The following is a 19581-nucleotide window of genomic DNA, read 5'->3' as shown; positions in this document are numbered from 1 at the left end:
TTCCCCCTTCCAGACTTCTAAGAATAAAATTCAAAATCTTAACCTTACACCTACGAGGTTCTCCTTGATCTTGGCCATCGCTACTCTTGGGCTACATTCCAAGCTTTGTTCATCTAGATTATAAACCAACTCGTGAGTCTATCCTCACCTATTCACCAATCAACACCACTCCTCCACATGAAATTGGGAAAATTCAAGGAAGCCTTAATAGAGAGACTGTGTACAAAGGGATGTACAAAGGGATATCCTATAGGGAAACTCTAGGATAGCGCAGTGCTTGAGGGCTGTCCTCACCTCAAGGAGAGAGCAGTTAAAGGATGCTGGAAGAGAGAGCTAGGTGGACGAGTGTCCTAGGACACCACCAGTGAGCCACCCCGCTAGGACCTAAACTCAGTCACCTCCCTGCATCTAAGTCTCCTTTTGGGACTCCCTATTGGCTGAACTCAACTAGCAGCCATAGAGCACATGGGTGCTCTCTGATGAGGTCTCGGCAAATGAGTCTCCTGTCAGAGAGTTGGGGGCAAAAGGTGGAAAGTAGGGGAGCAAATGGGAGGAATCTGGCACAGTGACCCGAAACAGCTGCAGATATCACTCAAGAGGTCTTGGCATTGAACATCCTTCTATCCGGATCGCCTTTCTCTTTCCTGTCCTCCACCCAACACCCCCTCCAACCCCGATGCCCCTTCACTGGGCTAGGTGTCCCTGCTATGTGCCAACAACACCCTCAAGCTCCCCTCATTACACTGTATGGATTAATGATGCTAAATGTCTCTTTTCTCCCACCTCCTGGTAACGGCCATGAGACCCAGTGCCCTGCATGTCGAGTCCATCATTATTCACCCAGCCTTATGTCTGTAGTCAGTACAGAGGCACCCAATGTATATTTGTTGAACTCAACCAACCAGAATTGTTATTTCATTTTTTTGTCTCCATTTGTGCCATAGTTATAATACTCCCTGACACCCGTATTCTTACCATATGTTTGAGTGAAGAATAGACCCAAGTACTAGCTTATACATAGTCAAGCTTCAAAGATACTGCAGCCTTTAGTGAATGACATTATCAGCATTTTAAGTACCCAATTCATAATTTTTATCTCTACATTTGTATCTATACACCTTGTCTATCAAGTACATGGTAAGACACACTAAACCACTGTCTTCTTATCCAGAATAAAAGGGAGTTTGGCCAGATTTCCAAGGCGTCTTCAGGTTCCACATTTTCCCAGGTTCTAAGTGAAGGGCTGCATCAGCCACAGTTGAGTGTGTTCCCAGCACCCAGCCCAGAGCTTGGGTTGGAGGAAGAAGTTGAGAACACAGCCCTACTGCTGTGTCTCTGTTCAAACCCAGCTCTGCCCTGTACTGGCTGGGCAGTCTCATCCCTTAACCCCTTGGCGCCTCAATCCCCCTCCTTTGAAAAGTAGGGGGAGCAACGGGATGATGCTTGTGAAGAGCCCAGACAGACTTGGGCTCATGGCAGCCGTCACGGAATGTGGGTGAACGGCCGAGCCAATGCATCTGGGATTCTAGACAAATTGCCTAGATTAATAGCAAACTGCGTGTTATTTCTTCAGTATCACGTTCTCTAAAACACTGAGTGATTAACATGACTTTCTGCTCTCCTGTTCAAAAGCAGATACAAATTAGATCCTTGCATTTGTGGTGAAACATCAAATATTACTAAAATGTATGGCTTAGTAATTTTATAGATGTTGCAAACACTTCATCATACAGGCCATGCACTAAGTTTGTTCACCCTATTTTTTTTTAGTTGTAACCATAAACATAAACTTATTATTATACGTTTAAACAAACAGCAGGATGAACATTTCCTGTAAGTTTTTGTGTGGACGAGAATTTTCTGTTTCTAATAAAAACAGCTACCCGATTATCATATAGCTACCTAATCATTCCCAAACAAAACAGTCTGAACTTTTATTGGGTCAAATCAGAGCTCAGGAGTTACATTATCTTATAAACCGAGTTCCTGACTATCTCATTACATAAGAGAAGGTATAACAACAAATGTAATCATCAAATGTGACTTTTTTCTGCCAATTTTTTCCCTTAACTGTTTATGCTTTTTGGCTTTGCCCATCTGGTTTTCATTTGAGAAGAGAAATCACTAATCCCACAAACCATCCACTGATTCATAATCCTAGAAAAGACTGGTATTACTTTAGCAGCACAATTTTTTTTTCCTCTTTCCTTCTGTGGAAATATATGTGCAGCTTCATAGTGGATTAAAAAAGACAATTGAGAAATTTCCTATTATAAACATGTATGGTATCTCAATTTCTGGGTATAATAGCAGGCAGACTAACATAATTAATTATATTTTAAATGCAAATTGTTGACAACGGTTCATCTGGTTGAAATTATTGAAGCCACATCAACTCTAAAGAAAGTCCTGCTTTCTAATTCATAATTTCTTTTAATAAAAATCTATGTCTCTCCCATGCCCAGCAATCTCTTAAAGATTTCACATGATATTTAAAGCACCATAGCTGCAACCCCCATAGAGACAAGCAGGCAAATATAAGTGATTTATATGCAGATTTCAACCTATTTACTGAGCTTAATAGTGAGAGACAAAATATTATATGCAAAATGCGTTCATTTAAATTTTTGATCAGATCTTTCTGCGGCTTGATGGAACGAGAAAGTTATATTGGTATAGGAGCAAATACATTTCAGAATAGAAGTCTCAAACCACCTTTTATCTCTAATGAGAGGCCTGGACAACAGTACAGCTGGAGGATCCATTAGTTTCACTCATCTTGATTGACAAGTGTCACTGCAATATGAATCAATCCTGAAATTTCCACAGTGAGCACTGAAGTGGCTGAAATTATGACTTGGCTTGCAAACCGACAACGCCGTGGGACCCACAGACATCACATCACCCACAGAATGCTAACCACATGTGGCATGGAAGATGATTTTAGGAGGTACACACGCCACAGTTAAATTCACACTTGTGTTTGCATATCAATGTTTATTAGGAAAAAAATAGCTAGTGTATCAAGACTGATTTTATAGATGTTATTACTTGGGAAAAGACTCAGTAGTTAACTAAAAAGAGATGAGTTGCTTTAGGAAAAATATAGAGAAAATAGTGCAGGTGGCATGTGGAAATGATAAAAATAGTGATGGTCGTGTATCATGAGAATCACTGAGCTAGTCCAGCCCCTGGTTTTATAGTTGAGGAGAAGGAGGCCCTGTGTAGTTTCAAAGTTTGTTCAGGATCCTACAGCTTGTTATAGGTAGTTCACACTATAACTTAGGGTCCCACATTCTGTGTTCCCATTTAAGATGGACCATGTTGCCTTTGTGCCATTTATCTCAGCCTTGAAAAGCACATGCTTAAAAAAAAAAAGAAAGAAAGAAAGAAAAGGAAAGAAAAAGAAAGCACATTCTTTTTTTTTTTTTCCTAGAAGAATGGGTCAATGAGAAATTCAGATACATTCTCAAGCTCTTTATGTATTTGATATTGTCTCTTCCTATGGAACAATGGGTAATACAGCCATCACCTGACCAGAATGAAAAGGTGCTAATGAAAGCTGATCTCACCTCTAGCACTTTTTAAAAAATTATTATTATTGAATACATTTCACTTGTAACCTTGTGGCAGTTTAAGGTCTACAGCCTGTGATGGCCATATATCCATATATGGTCATATGACTGCCCAGGGAGTGATATTTACCCAAGTACGTACAGCACAATATTATTGTCTATATTTATTTTACTGTGCTTGGGAGCTCTATAATTTATATCTTACCCATTACAAGTCCAACCTTAAACACCATCACCTTGACCCCTGCCTAGTTCCTGGTGATCACTATTTTGCTTTTTTTTTTTTAAAGATTTTATTTATTTATTCATGAGAGACACAGAGAGAGGCAGAGACACAGGCAGAGGGAGAAGCAGGCTCCCCGTGGGGAGCCTGATGTGGGACCCGATCCCAGGACCCTGGGTCATGCCCTGAGCCAAAGGCAGATGCTCAACCTCTGAGCCCCCCAGGTGCCCCTACTCTATGTTTTACAGGCTTTTTTAGATGCTGCATCTGAATGATGTCATACAGTCCTTGTCTTTCTCTGGCTGACATCTCACCTATCACTTTCAGCAACTTTTCGACAGCCCTCTTAGTGATTAGGTCCGTATTGTTAATTTTGAGTATAGATGGGGAATATAAGAATGGTACACTTAAAATCTCCTATACATTCTGTTGAGCTGTGAGCCTTCCTACCAAATTCAACTATATTTCAAATCTCACTTTTACCCAACACACTGAAGCCTCTGGACAGCTTTACTTTGCATGAGAAGGATATTCTAGGATACATGTTCTATAGGTTCCTGAAAATGGGGGGAATTCAGAAATAGCTCACTGCGCTCCAGCGATGTGTAGAGTCGTCTCCCACCAGCTAGTAGCGAGCATCTCTTCCCATCTCGATGTGTCACACTAGTGGCTTGAGATCACCGTCCAGAGTGGGAGTATTTACACTACACAAGCTGGCAAACGCTACCGTCGGGGCTTCTTCCTCCTGAGAGCCAGCTGTTAAACATTTATAGGCACGCCACTGGTTTGAGCAGTTTTGACGGGGGGGTGGAGGCAGGCCCTTTTAAAATGAGAGTTGGGAACTTTAAGGAATGTTACACAAATTAGCTTTCATACCAGCTGAGAAGCTTCACGAGGCAGTGAGGGAGAGGCAGGCGGAACAGGTGCTTCCGAGGAGAGCATCTGACTGTGTTTCCTCTGCTTTCAGGGAACGAGAGAGTGTAGTTGAAGCCCAGAGGAAAAATAGGCTGAAATAGTCAGCAATGGGCTTTCTTGTTATTCTGAGGGCTAGGAAGGTGCTGCCTAAGGTTCTTTGGAAAATAAAGATGACACGTGATGCCTTCTACAGAGACACAAATTTCTAGACAAAAATCCTCATGAATGGGCTTAGGTGTGTGCTGTCCAACAGAACTCTCTGGAGTGCTGTGCCCCTTCTATGTGGTCCAGTGAGGGTAGCCACTAGCCACATGTAGCTATTTTACATTTGGAACGTGGCTCCTTGGAGTTGAGATGTGCTGTAAGGGTAAAAGACCCACTGGATTTCCAAGACATGGTGCAAAAAAGAGATGTAAACTATCACATGAAAATGTCTATATTGATTCCATGTTGATATGATCATGTTTTTTTGTTTGTTTTTTAAAGATTTTATTTATTTATTCACGAGAGACACAATGAGAGGCAGAGACATAGGCAGAGGGAGGAGAAGCAGGCTCCATGCAGAGAGCCCGATGTGGGACTTGATCTGGGGACTCCAGGATCATACGCTGAGCCAAAGGCAGATGCTCAACCACTGATCCACTCAGGCATCCCACATGGTCGTTTTTTGAATGTAGTATTAAAACATCACACAGATTATTCAAATTAATTCCACTGTTTTCTTTCTACTGTTTTTAATGTGGCTGCTATGAAATTTTTAACCACCTCTGCGGCACACAAATTTTTTCCAAAAGCTTTTTGAATGTCGTTGACACACAGTGTTGGCATTAGTTTCCAGTCTACAACATAGTGATCTGACAAGTTTATACATTACACCCTGCTCATCCCAAGTGTAGCTGTCATCTGCCACCATAGGACACTATGATAATCCCATTCGACCGTGTTCCCTACCCCATGCCTTTCATTCCGGTATGGCACACGTATTTTTATTGGGTGCCTCCGGGCTGGATCATGAAGCTCTGAATCCATCCCGGAGAAGGAGAAGAATACAGGGAATCAACAGGGAGAGGCAGTGAATTACCAACAGCTAAATTTTGCATACCTACCCCATGAGACAAATTTTGTAATGCAACCTCCTCTTCCAAACTGAATGTTGGAACGTTAGAAACATCGGGGGATCACCAAGCATATTGCGTAGATGGAAAGAGTGACACACTTGAATATTCAAAATCATGAGCAGCTAATCTGAATGTCAAGGATAATTTGTATTTCCCCTAAACCTGCTTCCTTCGGTGGATAGGATCACGACATTGCTTGAGAAGGTTCTGTGGAATTCTTTTAGAAATTAGGGTCACATTTTCAGTCCTGCTTCCCATTTATATATCCTATTTTTGCCCCAACAGAGAAAGAACATTATTGCGCTTGAGAATTTATGTCAGATCATTACCTACCTTGAAATCCAGCACCTCTTTTTTCAGATGGGGAACCATAAGGCATAGACTAAGGTGTAAGCACCCCCAATAAATCAGGAGGATGGCTGAGGCCAGATAGGACTCATATTTCACTATTTTAATTTCAGGGCTTCCATTGCTCCAAAGGTTTAAGAAACACAACACATTAATTCAAATACACAGATGTGTGCTGAAGACTTGAAGACGTTATTTTTGTGTCCATTCTTCAGAAGTAGGCTTAGCTTCTGGATCTGGCATCAGAGCCTCTCCCTGGGGGGGCAAATGCTGCAGTCAGTGGAAAACAAGAGTTTAATTTTAACATTTTGTGTTTAAGAAAAGGAGGGATAGGGAGGAGAAATTTATTTATTTTTTTCTGCTGTATAGAAACCCAAACCTTCAAGGCTTCGGCCATCAAAAAGGCCTACTTTAATGAGCCAAAGATCATGTTCCAATTAGGATACTTGGGTCAAGTAGAAGTTAAATCAGTTCCCACTCTCCAGGTCACCTGCAAACACATGAAGGAAACACACCCTGAAGCCCTGAGCAATAGCGTGACTGGTGCATAAATCCTTACTTTCTCTGCACACTCCTTCTGGGACTTTAACATTCACCACAGAGAGTGGGAACTGTAAAAATAGACGATATGTTTCTGAAGAAGTGAAAGACTTATTGCATAATGGCGGTAAACTGTGTCTAGTAGAACGGAACAACTGTGCATGCGAGCATAGAACTCAAAAAATAGCTACCATCCTAGACAAATGTATTTTCTAAAATATTCAGCCCCAAGAAAAATGTGTGGCTACATCAGGACAGGAAAAGCCTTGTGACCTGACACTAGGGAAAGCAGAGTGACATGAGCTGGTCTAAAGATCTGGCCAACCAACCCAGGTAGTCTGCGTTGACCTCTCCCCAGCCCTACGTCTCAGATTCTTCCTCTCTCTTTTACTTCTTTTTCTCCTTCAAAGACCTATACATAAGTGGAAAGGAAATAATTTGTAAACAGCGCGTATCGATTTTTCGCAGAAGCCCTGTAAGGCAGAGATGTACTGCTTCCTTCCTTCCCTTTCATCACCAGAAAACAAGAGGAGAACATTCAGACACAGGCTCGGCTGTCAGGTAGAAGAGGTGTCGCTGCTGCTTTCTGCCCCCCCTCCCTTTTCCTATGTGCCTTCCTGGGGTTCCCTGAGGACTCTAGGCATCTCTGCCCAGCCTGCTCTCCCTTGATAACGGAATCTGTTGATTCCGTCATCCATGTAACAAATATTTATTAAGCAACTAGTATATGCAAAGCCTGGACTAGATGCTGGGCAGGAGCTTGTGGCAGGGGCGAGAAAGAAAGAGAAAGAGAGAGAGAGAGACGCAAAGACAAATAAGATACAATCACTTTCTTAAAGAAATTCAAAATCTAGGGGAGACAGATCTGAAATCTCAAGACTGGAATAAAACGACAAGTATATCAAGTGCTGTGATTGTGCAGCAGGAAGCCAGATGATGTCTCAAAGTGCCTGCAAGTGCCATAGGGCACACCTAACAGAAGAAGGCTATTTGCCCAGTGAGCCAAGAGGCATTTGGGGAAGAAGTCACCCCAAGAGGAGATAGCAGGGCAACATATAACATGGTTACAGATTTAGCGCTTCCCAGATCAGGGGAGAAGAGACAGGCTAAGTACAACATGGTCTTTAGTCACATCCTGAGTCCTAAGGGGTGAGACCCAAGTGGACGCAATCTTTCCATAAATTGCATGTCCATGGGGTATCCAGTGCTCAAGATCACGCTGTTTCCTTGCTGATGCAGCAGTCTTACCTCCCGCTGGGGTTGTGTTTGGAAACCCCATGGACATGGCACAGACCCATGGTTTTGAGCAACTGGACAGTCCAGCCAGAGTTGGATCACAGAGGACACATGAGAGGACCACGTGCATCTGCCATTGTGAGCATCCTGGCAGCCTCAGAAGATAGAAGGTCCTTTGAAAGGCTTCTCTTTGACAGGTGTCAGCAATGGGGGGAACAGGAGGCGAGGACACATGAAAGCCTGGAGAGCAACACTATCTGTGGATGAACAAGCCCGAAGCACCCACGGAGCCTGTGCTCAGATATGACCCATCCTTCCCCGGGTGTCACCCATGCACCAGGCCCTGGAGTAGGCCAACCAGTCAGCTACTGGCTTCTGCTTCAAATGGCTCCTGGTCTGCTTGGGGCAAACAGATTTAACTCATACCTCTATCAGTGATTATTTCATTGAGTAAGTGCGACAAAGGTAAAGTACAGAATTGGGAAAATATGAAGAACTAGGGACAAGGTCGTTTAGGGTCAAGGCTCAAATGCTTCCTTGAGGCAAGTAGTTGGGCAAGGACAGTTGGCTGGAGAAATTCCTGTAGCTGCTGGGACAGGGCTGGAGAAAAGCTGGTGGGGCCTGTTGTGGCTCTGTTATTATACTAGGGTCCACGTACCCTTGAAAACCCAAGTTACAACATGTATACATAGGGAGAGGTGGGAACCATGGCAAATCGATATGCAAGGTTTCAGAAAGTGCCTTAGAAAGGGTGGCATTTTAATTGCACTTTGAAATATGAGTAGGGTTTTGACAGGTGGAGGATGGAGGCAAATAGCATCCCAGAATAAGGGAGAAACAGTAAAAGCAAAGACACTAAACATGAAGGGAAGAGATGACCAATTTTATACGTATACACACAAAAACAATTTTATAAAACACACACATATATTCATATATATACCAACCATGAGTAGCAGTTCTTTCCTTTCTTTAGATAAGGAAATGGAAGCTCTGAAAGGTGAAACCGAGGGACTCCTGGGTGGCTCTGTGGTTGAGCATGATCCCGAGGTCCTGGGATCGAGTCCCGCATCGGGCTCCCCGCAGGGAGCCTGGTTCTCCCTCTGCCTGTGTCTCTGCCTCTCTCTGTGTGTCTCTCATGAATAAATAATATAAAACCTTAAAAAGAAAAAAAAAAGCTGAAACCAAAAGCTCTGCCTGAGACTTGCCCAAGGTCACTGAGGTATTAGGTGACAGAGCCCAAACTTAAACCCCAGTCTAAGTCTACCCCCGTCACCTTCCTAAAAGCACACAACACAAGCCCTCAGGAAGTGGCTCTCATTATGGACATCAATGTGGAACAGCAGAAATGTCCATGCTCATGTGCCCAAGGGCAGTCGGATGCAGAGGGCAGTGAAGGCAGGTGGGAGGGACTAGCAGGAAGAATCAAGTATTGAGAGCCAACTCCGGTCAATCCCATTGTCCCAGGATCCTGTAAGGCCGGACCTGCTGTTTCAGGGCCTCATGAGATTTGTCCAGAATCAACAATAAAACATAGGCGTGTATGATAAAGACGTATTCATGATAGTAGATGAACCCTGTGGAGATGAGGCAGGAAGACTGGGTTTTCAGGTCTGAGGAATGACAGCTAGATAGTTTGGCACTACAGAAAGGTGACAGATCTCATGCGGACATAGTTAGGTTTCCAGAAGTGAGCCGCACACAATGATGAGAGCCACATAAACGGAGGATGCCGGCTGAGGACAGGAGGGCGGTTGACACCCCAGTCATGCCATAGAACACCAGAGATCATATCAGTTCTAGGCTTCGTTTCAGTGGGAGCTTGTTGACGTGCTGTTCAGTAATTATGTATATAAGGATAATATTTCTCGAGAAATTTTGTAAGAATCTCTTTTGATTGTCACTCTGATTTTAGGAACTCTTTTAGGTTTTTAAAGAAGGGCTATCTCTAATCAACCAATATGGTCTCTAGGCTCTCGCCCTGGTAGAGATGCTTGAGAGAATTTGCTTCCTAAGAGGGGTGTGGGGAGCTGGGTGAGGTTGGGGTGGGGGGCACTGGGCATTCTGTCCGGATAAGCTAGATAGACGTCCTTTACATTAAGGAATTCGGTACTTATTCTGTAGGAGACAGGGTCATGGGAAGCATTTGAGGGGGTAGCAGGGTGACATCATCAGCTCTGCGTTCGAGGAGGAATATTCCAAGAGCGGTATGAGTGACGGATTAGGCTTCTCATGCACCTTGTTTTGTCAACACTTAACCTGTTCCCCTTGAACCAGTACAAAGGTGATATGCACTCTAGTGGGTCTCTTAAGGACTTACTCTTTAGTAGCTAATAAAAGTTCATTGAATTGAACTTGAGCTGAATCGAACAGTTCCTAGAAACGTAATGACAACCCTTCAGAAGACTGGCTTTCATTCAAAGGGCATTTACAAGTTCTAGAAGGGAAGGTAGAGGAAATCTTTGGGGGAGAAGGAAAACATTTGGTGCTCAAACCACCACCAAGCAAGTCAGCCTTTGCTCTTGCCATGCAAGCGTTTTCCACTGCCACAGACCACTCAGATGCATTTGCTTCGGTGTGGGATAACGCGCGCATTTGAATATTTACACTTGAAAATAACAGAAATAGATTTTTCCTCGGACTTTTTTTTCCCTAGGGTAAATTCTGAAAAACGCAGCTATCGCTGTATTTAAAACAAGTTGCTATAACTGTATGCTTGAATGCAGCTCGCAGCTCTTCCTCATTTCACAGTTTTAACTGGGACTGTAGTTTACTCAGAATTGACATATACTTTGGGCAAAAATCTGTATAACAGATCTCTCAGCGGAGGCTGAAAAATGGATTTCACTCCAGGACTTCGTGTATAAATTGTTTGAATGAGTGTTGGCTCTCTTAATTCTCACTTTCTGAAACCTGCTTACCACCTGCCACTTTTTTTTTCTTTACCTTTCCTTCTCTGAATAGCCATCCATCCATCCATTCATTCCTTCGATTGTTCATTTAATAAATATTAGGTGACCTATACTATGTGTCTGCCGCTGCACTGGGCAGAGAGATAGGTAAAGTCTGGTACTTGCCATCCAGAACTGTGCAGTCTACAGGGGAAGATGATGTGGTGGGGGCTGGAGAGGCTTCCAGAAGCTCAGAGGAGCCAAGTCTAACAGAGATTGCAGAGACAGGGAGTAATTATCCCAGGAACTGGTGCTTGAGCTGTGTCTTTAAGATGAGTACATGCTAGTGACATCAAGAGGAAGAGGGAATTCCAGACAGAGTCAAAGCCTTACATTTCCATCTAGTCCCTTTCAAACTCTTATCCTGACATCAATTTTATTTAACATTTTATTTTATTTTTAAAAGATTCATTTTTTTTTTATTTGTGAGAGACATGGGGAGAGAAACAGAGACATAGGCAGAGGGAGAAGCAGGCTCCGTGGGGGGAGCCTGATATGGGACTCCTAGGACCTGGGGATCACAGCCTGAGCCAAAGGCAGACGCTCCGCCCAGGTGCCCCTCTTTAACATTTTAAAAAGTAAGCATCCAAAAAAAAAACCAAAAAACTAAGCATTCTTTACCTCTTTGGTTAGGTTTATTCCTAGGTATCTTATGCTTTTGGGTGCAGTTGTAAGTGGGATTGACTCCTTAATTTCTCTTTCTTCAGTCTCATTGTTAGTGTATAGAAATGTCAGTGATTCCTGGGCATTGATTTTGTATCCTGCCACGCTGCCGAACTGCTGTATGAGTTCTAGCAGTCTTGGGGTGGAGTCTTTTGGGTTTTCTAGGTACAGATCATGTCATCTGCGAAGAGGGAGAGTTTGACTTCTGCTTTGCCAATTTGAATGCCTTTTATTTCTTTTTTATTTCTTTTTGTTTGCTGATTGCTGAGGCTAGGACTTCTAGTACTATGTTGAATAGCAGTGGTGAGAGTGGACATCCTTGTCATGTTCCTGATCTTAGGGGAAAGGCTCCCAGTGTTTCCCCATGGAGAATGATATTTGCTGTGGGCTTTTCGTAGATGGCTTTTAAGATGCTGAGGAATGTTCCCTCTATCCCTACACTCTGAAGAGTTTTGATCAGGAATGGATGCTGTATTTTGTCAAATGTTTTCTCTGCATCTATTGAGAGGATCATATGGTTCTTGTTTTTTCTCTTGCTGATATGATCTATCACATTGATTGCTTTACGAGTGTTGAACCAGCCTTGCAATTGCACTGCTGGGGATTTATCCCAAAGATACAGATGCAGTGAAACGCCGGGACACCTGCACCCCAATGTTTATAGCAGCAATGTCCACAATAGCCAAACTGTGGAAGGAGCCTCAGTGTCCATCGAAAGATGAATGGATAAAGAAGATGTGGTCTATGTATACAATGGAATATTACTCAGCCATCAGAAATGACAAATACCCACCATTTGCTTCAACGTGGATGGAACTGGAGGGTATTATGCTGAGTGAAGTAAGTCAATCGGAGAAGGGCAAACATTATATGGTCTCATTCATTTGGGGAATATAAAAAATAGTGAAAGGGAATGGAGGGGAAAGGAGAGAAAATGAGTGAAAATATTAGTGAGGGTGACAAAACATGAGAGACACCTAACTCTGGGAAATGAATAAAGGGTAGTAGAAAGGGAGGTGGGCGGCGGGTTGGGGTGACTGGGTGACAGGCACTGAGGGGGGCACTTGGCGGGATGAGCACTGGGTGTTATGCTGTATGTTGGCAAATTGAACTCCAATAAAAAAATATATATAAATTAAAAAGTAAGCATCCAAAATGAATAAAGATGGAGGGGGAAACACAAGATACTTGGAAAGGAAAAATATTTTTGAAAATGCTTTTATCAAATGTCAAAAGAGTATGTCACTCCATGTGTGCTCATAAAGACCGGAAGCGTACAGAAGGCTGGGCTATGCCTTTCCATTCTGTGGGTAATTCATACACTGGCCCTGAGGCTTCATTTCTCAAGTCAATGTAGTTGGAAATGTAGTTCTGTGTGTTCAGTTGCACTCTGTCTTTCACATTGTGTGAATGCCTCGGGTCAGCACGCGAGGTACTGGGAACGGGCAGTCTCCAAGGGGCATTTGCAGGGAAGACCTAATAACAACTCCAAGGGACACGGGAAGGCAGCAGAGAAGTAAAGGACATTACATTTCCAGGGCATAACTCAACAAGCTACATATCACTTTCTAAAGGCATTAGAAAGGTTGGTTGGGGAAGCACCTGGGTGGCGCAGTGGGCCTTCGGCTCAGGGTATGATCCCAAGGGCCTGGGACCGAGACCCATGTCAGGCTCCTTGCTAAGCAAGGAGCTTAGGCCTTTGGAGCTTAGGAGTTTTGGCCTTCCCTCTGCTCATGCTCCCTCTCTCCCTGTCTCTGAAATAAATAAATAAATAAATAAATAAATAAATAAATAAATACTTTAAAAAGAAGGGAAAAAAAGGAAAGATGGTTGGGCTTAGGGGATCGTAGACAGGTGTGAGGGAAGGTGGATGTTGTTTTTGTAACACTAAGCATTTAGCGTGAGTCTCAGAATTGATTAATGAGGACCCTGTGAGTGAGGCTCTCAGAACCTATGATAAACCTGTGGGGCACGTTAGGGAGGGACCAGGCATCCATTTGTGCATGGAAGGCAATTTTGCTGTCTTAAAATCTTTTTGAAATACAGCACTCGTGAGGGTTTATTTTTTTCTTCCCCCTTTAAAGAAATACCAGCTAATGTGCATAGATAATTATTTTTAAATCCTTAAAAAAACCACACACACAAACTGCTGTCATGCTTTTTCACCATGAGTCTATACTAAAAGATTCATAGACCGTATTGATTTTTCTTCCCCCAAAGACATCTCAATTTTCAATAAGCTTGTAGACCTCTCTCTTTTCATACACACTTCTCATTGGTTTCTCTGCTATCTCTAGCCCCTGGCCACCTTCCCAGCCAGTACATTTTCCAAGTGTGTTTGCTTTTCTCTAAATTTATTTTTTTTTTTTTAGTGACGATATCCGGTTTGAGATATTTTATTGCTCATTTGCTCTGTGAAGCTGTGTTGACACATTCAGGGATAAACAGGTAACAGGGTATCTCCAAGTATGGATGGACCTGAACCTGCCTGTGATGAGGAGCTCATGTGGCCAAAGAAAATCTGCCAGAGTGAGGGAGAAAAGGAGGAGGGGTGGTTAGGGCATCTTTGTAGAGTAACCACAATGAAAGCACAAAGATGTAAAGTTTGTCTTCAACATATTCTTTTTTTTTTTTTTTTTTTTTAAGATTTTACTTATTTGACAGAGAGAGACAGCGAGAGAGCGCAAGCAGGGGGAGTGGCAGGCAGAGGGAGAGGGAGAAGCAGACACTATGCTGAGCAGGGAGCTTGATCCCAGGCCCCTGAGATCATGACCTGAGCCAAAGGCAGATGCTTAACCAACTGAGCCACCCAGGTGCCCCTCTTCCACATATTCTTACCTCCTATTTGGAGCTCTTCAGTCTCTCTGAGTTGGACATCCTTGTTCTTAACCTTCTAATGATTTCAGGGCATTAATTTTATTTCTTTACCTGTCAGGGTAGAAAGCAATTTTTGATAGGGTGTTAGTAAAACAAACAAATAAATAAACCAGCAAAACAATAGAAAACAAAACAATCACCCCCCAAAGAAAGCTTCCCAAAGGTATTTGCAATGTGATTCATTTATTCCCCCAACAAACAGCTGCTAAATGCCTACAGTGCGCTAGACACGGTGCTAACAAATGGAGATAAAGCAATGAATATTCAGAATGCAGTATGTTAGATGCTATGATAGACGTACCCATTCAGTGCCGTGAAAGCACAAAAAAAATCTAGCATCATGGGCCAAGCTTTGGGTGCACTCTCTCATATCCTTCTCACAGCAATCTTAAGTGGGAGCTACTGTCATTCCTCCCATTATACAGATGAGGCAATGAAAGTTAAGAAGGACACCTACGTTACCCAAGGTCCTGAGGTTAGTGCACGGTAGAACTTGGACACGACTGACTCCAAGCCCATGTATCAAGGTTTAGCCAGGCTGCTTTCCAGCAGACACACTTGGACTCTGTTTAGTAAAGAAAGGAAGAAAGAAAACTCCGGGGAGAGGGAATAACACGTTCAGAGGTTTGGACGCAAGAGAGTCATGGCCTGTCCTGGGAACCCCATCTGGATCATTAGGTCTCAGAAGGATCTAATTAAAAGAACAGTGAGCCAAGGGCAAACCCGGGCAATCCCAACATTTTACAGAAATACAGGCAGAGTTGAGACGGAATCTGAGCAGAGCAAGCCATCAGAGAAGGATGCCAGTGAAGCCAAAGAATGAAACACCTTGGGGCAGGAAGGAGACGCTCAACAGAATGAAGAACAAGAGCCTCAGGGAATGAAGGTTGGGATTTCAGGCACATGAATCCTAGCGGCTGGGAGAAATGGTTTGGAGTAAAGGTTTCCTTAAATATATAAATGAAGACATACAATACAGGTGACCCCCTATTTCCTCCCACGCTGCCCAGTGACTAGGACAGGTAATGGGTGGACCAACAGATGGAATCACAAAACTTTAGAGATGGCCAACGAGCTTATTTGATTGAAGCACCTATTTTTCCACAAGAAGAAATGGAGACTCAGAACTCGGCAGTGATTTTTCCTGACATCGCATGGCTAATTAGGGATAGAGCTGTGATTAGAATTCAGATCATCTGACTCTCAAAAGGAAAGATTTCAGACATGTATTCTATGCAAAGGACGTGAACAGACAACCCACAAATGGCCAACAAACATGAAAAAATGTGTTCAGCTTCCCTCGTAATCAAAGACTCCTCAGTAGCACAGGGAAATAGGCACACTCATGTGTTGTGGGTAGAGATCTAAATTGTAATAATCTTTTTTGGAAGATATTTTGCAAATATGGAAGTGGCAATATAGTGCAGGAATTAAGAATATCAGCTTTGACGTTGGACAGACAGCATTTGGGCTCAAATGCTGGGTCTGCTACCTGCTGTCATGTATTAACCATTTTTCTGGGCATGAGCCACAGTCTCCTCTGAAAAGATGTGGATATTAATAGTGCTTACCTCATAAATTTATTGTGAAGATTAAATGAGATTGTGCTCATTATAGCACAGTGCCCAGCATATAGAGAGGATAAATGGTATTATTGTGATCATTATGTACAAAGAGTTTTACAAATATTCACTTTTCCTTGGACCAGCAATTTCACATCAAAGAAGGTATCTTACAAAAGTGATCAGAAACAGAGCACAAAGATTTATATACATGGATATTCGTCACCGCATTATTTCTAACAGTGAAAAATTGGGAACAAAAATGTCCAACAATAGAGTGGGTAAATTAATGATGGCTCATCTGGTTGATGGAATACCATGTGGCCATTAAATATCATGCCTCAAAAAAACACTTAATCAGAGAAAACATCCATATTAAGTGACAAAAACAGGTTACACAACAATAAATAAGTATAATGCCAATTTTACCACAATCTCCCGGGTTTGTGGTCTATTTCTGTATGTATATTCTATACATATGGAAAATACTGGATAGAAGCTTGGTGAGAAAGCATGAACTCCCAACATGAATCCACACTGATCATACTGGCCCGTGTCTGCACGAGAACTCTGTCTCCTGCTTTGAGAAAAACCCAGTTTAGTAGATAGCATTGTAAACTCCATAACAAGATTATGATAAAAGAATGAAAATCAGTTCCTTTCCCTGAGACTATCAAAACTACATAAATATTTGAGTTTAATGAACCATCCTCAACCTTCCAGATTTGAGAAGACTTGGAAGGAAATTATATCTTACAGTTGTAAACTTATCTCAGCATGCTGGGATTTCTACATTTAACTTCTATTAATGCTTTTCAATGCCAGCATGAAAACATCTCTACCTTAGACAATCTTCCTCAGTGGTATTTCTTATAGGGAGCTGATTAGACTAAATAAAATAAAGTAGCAAACTAAATAGGCAAACCCTCTGTGGACAAACACTGAAAAAGAATGTTAGAGTTGATTTGTTTACTATTTTCTCCTATCAGTATATCCTATGAAACCTACCGAGGAATTACAGTATAAATGAGAAAAATAAAGAACCCAGAGGAACGAGTGATAATTTTTCCTGCGTAGATGATTCCAAATAGTTCACTTTAATAGATGTTGAAAGGACTGTTACTATGCACGTTTAGCTGTAAATCACTTAGGCATCCCTTGTAGTCATCCACTATTTGTGTAAGGTGTGGAACATACGCACCACACAAGTCTTACAAATACAAAAAGGGTCCATCGTGACTGGTTTTGAGCTTTCATTTACAACATGATTAAGTTATAAATGTTCTCCTAATAGTGTGCTTTCCGGCAAGCTCATCAAATCTTCAGTATCCTCATCTAGAACACTTATAGGATTGAATGGAATGATTTTGAAGATTCCTGCTAGCTCTAAAATTATACAGCAAACCATGGTACAAAAAGCATGAACTAAATTTAAAAATTGGGCTTTTCCTGGGAAAGAAGTTGGCCTTAGAAAGAACCCATGATGAATCTGTTGAAACCATAAAATGCCGAGGTTAATATTTTTCATGTTAAAGAGACAAATTTCTGAGTATTATATGAATTCAAATTCTGATGAGCAGAAGAGTGTAGAGTAGTTACAACCAAGATGAGAGTTTTTCAAGTGATAAGTATGGTAAGACATTATTCAAAATTCTTGATACACTTTGTGGACATACAACATGTGCAAATGCATTTATACTTTGGTTGTGATAATCCTCTATTTTTGAAAGATACTTTCCAGTTTCAATGCACACTTTTATGTAAGGCCTCATTTGACTATCACAACAACCTAATGAGAATAGGTCCAATGAAGATTATGGTCGCTTTACACAGATCAGATGCTAAATGATTTTTTCCAAATAGTTTACTTAACCGGAGTACCAGAGGTAGGACTGGAAACTAGGTATCAAACTCCAAAATTCATCCTCTTTCTGCCACCTGACATTGTTTCCCAATGTCACCTCGTTCATTTCAATGTGACTTTTTAAGATAAATTTGAAGGTGGCTTTTATGCACAGTGAAGGTTATTCAGTGGTTATGTTGTTTTTATAATTAATATTTGACTTATTGAAGTCATACATTTGAAAACTTACACATTTCAAAATCTTTAATCTTTTAAATCAGAGGTTGGCCCACGGTTGCCTGTGAGCCAAGTCTGGCTGGCTGCCTGTTTTTGTAAGTAAAGTTTTACTGGAACATGGCCATACCTGTTCATTTACATATTGCCTATTGTGGCTTCTGTGCTACGATGGATGGCAGAGTTACAGACTTGCAGTAGAGACCACAGGGTGCACAAAGCCTGAGCTATTTACCACTGGGCCCTTTACAGAAAGTTTGCCAATCCTCTCTTGGATTTGACTTACAAATCTTATTATTCTATATTTAACACTCTTCAGGAGGCTTTAATAAATTCTGTTAAAATGCCTTTAAGCATTTTTAACTGCATGTATATACTTGTATTAGATTTCCTTGTAATGTGAGTCAAGTGTCTATCTTAACAAACAAAAAACTTCCCAAGTGTTTGTATAATTTTTGTAAATCTAATAAACTATGTAGAATCTTATAACTATAGTTATATTTACGTCACTTATAGCTGTTACTGTAACTTTGTCATCATGTTGTCTTAATTTCTCTTAAATGTTCTAAAACTTTGTATAAATGTAGAAAGATTTAGAAATCAGAAACCTAAAGCGATTATAATTTTTACTTACGATGACAAGACTGGCCTGTTTAACCGCAAGGCTAAATTCTTTTAAACAAGAATGACCAAATACGAACAGACTCTTTCTTGACGTAAAACATAAATGTTACAGGCTGGATGTCTTAAAGGTGTGCTAAATCATCTCAGAGTGAAAATATGGCTACTCATTAAAGAAGCAATTATATCTCCCCAAATATTTTGGGAGGGGGTTGCTTTCCAGTGATGGATGTTGCAGATTGGTCAGTAAAAGTAAAATCACTGGATACACTGATTGAACTTTTCTTGCAAACAGTGATGAGACTTGATGAGCCCCATTTAGAAGCCACGAGAAGGATACCATAAATTACAGGTAGGAGTGGCTACACAGTCTATCTTGGCTTGCCAGGGCTGCCATAACAGAATTCCACAAACTGGATAACTTAAATAATAGAAATAAATAGCCTCACATTTCCGGGGTCTGCAAGAAGTCCAACATCATGTTGTTGGTAGGCAGGGTTGGTTCCTTCTGAGGGCCCCGGGGGTTGGGGCTGTTCCAGGCCTCTCCTCTAGCTCCTGCTGGTTGCTGGCAATCTCTGGCATTCTTTGGCTTGTAGAAGCATGACCCTGATCTCTGCCTTCGGCTTCACATGATATTGTCCCTGTGTGTCTCTCTGTGTCCAAATTTCCCCTTTTTTATAAGGATAACAGTCATTTGGGATTAGTGACTACTTTAATGACTTCATCTTGAGTTTACTAATTGCATTTCCAATTACCTTATTTCATTTTTTTAAAAGATTTTATTTCTTTATTAAGAGAGACACACAGAGAGAGGCAGAGACACAGACAGAGGGAGAAGCGGGCTCCCTGAAGGGAACTTGACGCGAGAACTCAAT

At 41.8% G+C, this 19581-nt stretch overlaps 1 long non-coding RNA gene across 1 annotated transcript; it reads right to left on the bottom strand.

The window, feature by feature from the left end:
- Positions 1-9060: 9060 nt before the first annotated feature.
- On the bottom strand, positions 9061-19272 carry LOC121492909. The gene is made up of 3 exons (XR_005988339.1): positions 19156-19272; positions 14408-14497; positions 9061-9113 (listed from the first exon to the last, which is right to left on the bottom strand). It is a non-coding gene; the product is annotated as an uncharacterized LOC121492909 (long non-coding RNA).
- Between the last annotated feature and the right edge of the window lie 309 nt (positions 19273-19581).

Source organism: Vulpes lagopus, chromosome 6 (genome assembly GCF_018345385.1).
Source record: "Vulpes lagopus strain Blue_001 chromosome 6, ASM1834538v1, whole genome shotgun sequence".
Lineage (NCBI taxonomy): Eukaryota > Metazoa > Chordata > Mammalia > Carnivora > Canidae > Vulpes > Vulpes lagopus.
Note: the sequence above shows the minus strand (reverse complement) of the source record. Positions and strands in the feature narration are given on the sequence as shown.